The following is a 6,380-nucleotide window of genomic DNA, read 5'->3' as shown; positions in this document are numbered from 1 at the left end:
TTGCAATAAGAAAGAGTATTTTAAATTGTATGCCAGGTTTTATTAGTCCTGGACCTGACATGCTTTTATTCTTAGTTCTCCCATAACTTCTCCTTCATGTCTTTCAGGATATTTACCCACAACAGTAAGAAACACAGTGCCTTTCAGCATGTGAAGAACAGATAGCTGATATTCCATTGTCATTTTATCCCAAGCTCAGTGGCATAAAACTACATTTCTTTTACAGAGCTTTATCTAGCATTTTTTGCTACACTTCTCATTTCCAGATGAGTCAGGCTTTTCTCTGTATCCTATTTACCAAAGTAAATTGAGACACTTCCAAGAAGAGAATTACCTATTCCTTGTTGTTTCATTTGTCCTAATTACTGCTGCCTTCATCAAGCCTACAGATAAGAGCAATATAAGCTGTCCATGCCAATTATGGACACCATGAGGCCTGACTTGAGCAATCTGGTCAAGTGGAAAGTGCCCCTGCTCATGCCAGGGGGGCTAGAACAAGATGACCTTTAAGGTACCTTCCAACCCAAACTGTTCAATGAGTAGTAAAATAATATATATATATATAAAATTAATAATATTAATAAAAACTACCTAAAATAAAATAAATATTATTTAAAAAAAACCCCCAAACTAATCAAAAGTTAAAACAATGAGCCACAAAAGACAATAATCCTCCTTTTTACTCTTTTAAAGATGGGTACCATCTTCCCCTTTTCACTTCACCTGATTGTCATCATGGAGACTGGCTTGAAAACTATATTTGCCAAGTCCTTCAGGACTGTGAGATGCATTATCACCATGTTTTATGTATATTCAGGTTCCTCACTTGGTCATAAACCATTAAAGCATGTGAGAAATTAATCACACGATGACAACAAAAAAAAAATCCATTCTAAACAGAAATTAAACATTAGTTTTTAAAGTCAAGTTTTCAAGTTTTCAAGACAATATCCTAATTGAATAAAACAGACTTCTGTAACAAAAAAAAAAGTACTTCAAATAAGATATCTTTTCATAAAAAAAAAAAACAAAACCAAGCATGATTTTACACATTATCTGATCTTATCTCACAGTAAGAGGGACTTTGCTCCCCTAGACCCCATTCAGCTATCCATCCACTTGAGAAGTATGGGAAAACAGGTGAAGACTAAGGCAAAAAGTTGTTGAGTATTTCAGTCTTCTCCTCATCAATTATTAATATTTTTCCAGCATATCTCATCAGAGGAATATGCCTTTTTTGACTTTCCTTTTCTGGTTAACATACTTTAGAATGTAGGAAATGAAAATACCCTCTTAGGTCATTATTATTGGATTAATAGTGGCTTGTTCATATTCTTCCTTCTGCATTTCAGTAAGGTTGTGGGGTTTTTTCCCTGCCCCCCAAAAAATCTGTGTTTGATGATTTCAGCATCAGCAATACTAAATGATAACAGATTAAATAATGAGGCAATTTTTCTGTGAGTTCAACATTCCTAATGTGTACCAGTATTTATCTGAAGAGTTCTTTACTGTGTATGCAGATGTGTACAGAGTAAGTTTAATGTAAGAGTCAAGACTTTTAGAAAATAAGCACCAACAATCAGCTTCCCACATTCTATTTCAGCACTGGAGTAACTGGTCTTGTTATCAGACTCCCATCTCTTGGCTTGACAGATACTGCTAAAAAAAACCCCAATCCTTTGCAACACAGCTTTGTTTTTTCTAGTGGAATTTATGAATCTCTAGGAGATAAAATCTGAGAATGAACCATTTATCTTCGCACACTTTGGACTCAATTAGTTTTGAAAATGTTTTTGTCTGACCTATCTATATTCTAAGAGCATTCTCCAGCAGTATTAGTTTATGTTTTATACATGTCCATATGCCACACGGGAAACAAAAGCAAAATCTGACAACTTATTATTTCCAAGGGATGTTTCATTTTCTCTTCTTCTATACTAAACACTCTGAAGGAAAGAATTAAAGCATGTGAGAAATTAATCACACGATGACAAAAAAAAAAATCCATTCTAAACAGAAATTAAACATTAGTTCTTAAAGTCAAGTTTTCAAGAAGAAAATATCCTAATTAAATAAAACATACTTCTGTACAAAAAAAATTGAGTACTTTAAATAACATATCTTTTCATAAAAAAACCCCCCATGATTTTACACATTATTGGCACTGCAAATACCTTCCTTCATACCTTTTATAAAATGCAACTGAAAAATCCTTTGGAGAAAAATCACTTGTTTTTTTCTCATAAAAGTAAGATTTTCAGTTTCTTTCTAGTCCTATCAATGGAAGTGATAATTCTTTATGATAAACTGACATTTCTTCACTGGGAAACACTCATTAGATCATGTAATGTTACTTCATTTTGCTAAAATAATATTTCTTCATTGTAATTTGGCATTGACATTTCAAAGCATACACTGATGTCACTTCCAATTCACCAGCATTTCAGGTATTTTCTTAAACTGGTTTGCAGATAAAATGACTGTCTTTTTTTGTCTCAGAAAAATATCCCCACTCTGTTTAATACTAATGGAAATGACATTATATAAACATAAAAACAGAAATTTATAAATCTAGGGTTTTTTTCCCCAAAGTGGAGTCTATTTTCATTGACATTATCTGATTTTTTTAATGCACAAATTGTACATTTAAACAGATTAAAGGCACAGAATATAATTTTATTATTGGATAATATTACTTATATGTAGACTTTGCTGCTCTCATAGATTCAGAAAATGTAAGCACATGTTTTATAATTTATTTTGATTTATTTTTACCTCCATATTGCTGTTCACTTGACCATAGAGAGTTGCACTTTCCTTACCATTTGAGCAAGTGTTGTAACTACCTTTGGGGAACAGCAGTGGGTGTCCACATGTGCAGTGCTTTGCATTTCCTACCAGCCTGGTGGCTCAGAGAGGTCCCCAACACCCATCAGACTGTTTGGCACATGCAGGGCAGGATCTACACCTATGGATGGAGCTGGATATGGCTGATCTGTGAGCTCCTGTAAAAACCCTCTGCTGACAGCAACAGCCACGAGTCTGCAAGTCAGTGAATGGCACCGTGGATTTTATGGGGTTTAGTACAGACCAACACAGAGAAATACAGCTACTCCCTCAAAATTCTTAGAAAAACAATTTCTGAAATGAAAATGAGCTCAAAACACAGATGGCACAGTAGGACACGTGAATAATAAGCTGGCAGAAGTTCATAAAATGCCATCCTTTCAATGCAATATGCAAGCAATAAACATAGTAATTCCTTAACTTGGGAAAGCCATTTGTTTTCAAAAAAAGGTTCAGCTTGAAGGATGAAACAAGGGAGATTAAACCACTGTAAAATCCATTAAGGATATTAATGGGAGGCAAACAAGTATTAGTATTAGTACTAGACATTAGTAATGAATTTTCAAAATAAAACCAAGCAAGGCTGCTAACTTCTAAAATATAACTTGGACACACCAGAGTGTCAGCAGGCATTGTCACTGTAAATGAAGACTAAAAAACCCAAGGAAAGTAAGAGCTACAGAGACTGGCTTATTAACCAGTAGATTACTTGAATATCTTATTTTCAGTTTCAGAAGAGGCAAAAGTGGATGTCAAGTCTGTATTAAAAGATAAGAGATAGAACTGAGGTTAATGTTCAGGTTTAGAGAGACTGGAGCTGTGCAGCCCCGAACCATCGCTAAATCCTATCAGGCTGATGAGCAAAGCTGACAGCTGACATCAAGAGATAAAAGTGCCTTAGTTTTAATTTTTAGTTTAGTTCTTACTCTGCCACCTCACTGAAGGCTGGGTTTGGAATTGAAATCTGAGAAAGCAGGGAATGAAATTAGTGCTGTAGTTAGCAAAAGTTATAGAAGATAACTGCAGGCAGCTCTGGGTACCCAATTTTTCATTTCCAGGCTTTAACAGATTCCTGATCTTGGGTAAGGTCTACTAGTAGAATTGGAATGAGCCTGAAAAGCAATACAGCTGAAGAAAATGTTATTGATTAATTTTTCCAGCTCTGCAACGATAAACAGATTGCTACCATCAGGAGGCTCAGAAACCTTAATTTAGGATCATAGGTCTCATTTCAAGCCTGGGCTTATGGTTGTTCTTCAAAACGAAATTAAAGACACTTCATGAAGGCAAGTGTGCCAAAACTTCAATTTGACAAGCTAAAAGGAATCAACTCCTTACATGTGGGAAGCAATTGTAGGGCACTGTGGAGCATCAGCATCTGGGGCAGCTGTATCAAAAGGCACAGAGAGAGCTGCTTTCAAATTCCCTCCCACTCTCCTCATCCCATGATTGTTAAATGGCCCAAAAGGACTGTACAAACTAAGTTGGGCAGCCTGAGAAGATTTACTACCATCACTACAGCTGTTCTGATTATGTTTTTCGTGATCTGGGGGCAATTTTAGTTAACTTCAAGTGGGACTGTTCTCATCATTGTGAAACAACTGGTCAAAATATAAAATTGTTGGAAGATGCCTCTGGGTAGGATCCTCAATTGTCTCTTTTTATTGAGTATCATTCAATGCATCAGAGTGGACTAAGTTTAAGGCTGGATTTGCAACAAGAGATTTTTCTATGAGTGCCATTTGCCCTCTCCCCTGCTCAAGCACCCATTTTTGTTTGCCCTGTCAGTAATTCTTCCCTACAACAGTGAAGGCATCAGCAAGATACAGTGAGTGAGGAGAGTGACAGGATAAACTATCTTTGTTTTGACTTCCTAGGCCACGAAGACAATTTTAAATGTACTTATTTTTGTGGGTACAGGAGTTCCATTTCCTTTTAGTGGTTCTAAGATTTTATAGATTCTAAAAGCTACAACAAAATTCATAATGGGGAAGACTCTTGCCCACTCACTGCAGTAACAAAAGAAAACCCCAAAACAAAAGCAATAACATAAAGAAACAAATGAAGTGTCTTGTTGAGTAAGATTTTTATTAACAGCTTTATAAAGCATTAATACTGCTTTTTAACAATCTGAAAAAAGTAATACACTCTTCACTGTGACCTGTTGGAACACCTTAGTGAGCACAAAAAAAGCCAGATATTTAAGGTCTCTAGGAAAAACATGATAAATCCATTAGTGGCTATTAAGCACAATGATCTGGAATACAATTCCTCAGGAAATTGCTAATGCCATTGAGTGCACATGTAAGGAAAGAATCCTTCTGTTCTGGTTCACTCCTTCAATATTTGTTTATAAGAAGCTGTTGAAGAGGTTAAGATATTAGGAGAGATGAGCCTACAGCCTAAATATAGTGCTTGCTTTGTTCTTAAAGCTCAATATGTGATCCTGAGATGCATCACAATCATTAAATTTCCTGCTACATCTAGGATACTGATAAAAATGCAGGTGAAGGTAAGGTAATGTGGAAATACAATTAGCAAGTGTTTGACTCTTTAAACCCAGCTAAAGAAAAGAATGATACTTAAAATCCTTAGATTCAAACAAAAACAAAAAATGAAAAAAAAAATGGATATGCTGACACCTGCCTATAGTGGCACTCAAGTTGTAAAGTAGGTTTAGATTGAATATTAGAAAGAAATTCTTCTTTGTGAGGGTGGTGAGGCACTGGGGCAGGTTTTTTAGAAGAAGCTGTGGATGTCCCATCCCTGGAAGGATTTAAGGCCAGGCTGGATGGAGCTCTGAACAGTCTGGTGTAGTGGAAGGTGTCCCTGCCCATGACAGGGGGGTTGGAACTGGATGAGCTTTAAGGTCCCTTCCAATCCAAGCCATTCTATAATTCTATGATGATTTTATTAAGTCTATACAGTATCACCAAAGCTTAGACTAATTTGAATTTAGAATGGATTAGGAGATATATGCCCAAAGCAGTTTTCAAGTAAAAGTCATTAGCCAAATATAAATGTAGCTATGATTCCTTGGAAGTTATATTTAGGGATTATATTATACAACATATCAATCACTAAGAAATTAGAAAATTATAGGTGATGAGCTAAAAAATGCTAGGATGGTAAATGATATTGAGGGCTGGAATTTTAAAGAATGATCTCAAGCTATTCAGAGGGAGGTAAAAAGCGTGTTTCACTGCTGCTTGTAAAAATGTTCAGAGGTGTCAGCCTGCTCAGTTCATCAAAGAAAATTTGAAAGGTGACTTGACAGCAGAGTACGAGCACTTCCAAAGAGAAAAATATGGGCTTCTACAGGTCTCCAGCACAAAAAGGCCTAATACAACTCCATAGCTGGAAGCCAAAGCCAGAAAATTTCAAAGTAACTATTAGGAAAAACCTACCAAGAAAAGTAATTAATTTTCTACCTCTCGATGTCTTCAAATGAAAACTAGACATCCATCTAAAAAATGCACTTCAGTCAAGCACAAGCTATTCTGTACAGTATAGCCTGAATACACTGGTGAAAA

The sequence above is a fragment of the Agelaius phoeniceus genome, chromosome 4, assembly GCF_051311805.1.
Source record: "Agelaius phoeniceus isolate bAgePho1 chromosome 4, bAgePho1.hap1, whole genome shotgun sequence".
Taxonomy (NCBI): Eukaryota; Metazoa; Chordata; class Aves; order Passeriformes; family Icteridae; genus Agelaius; species Agelaius phoeniceus.
This window is presented reverse-complemented; position numbering follows the sequence as displayed.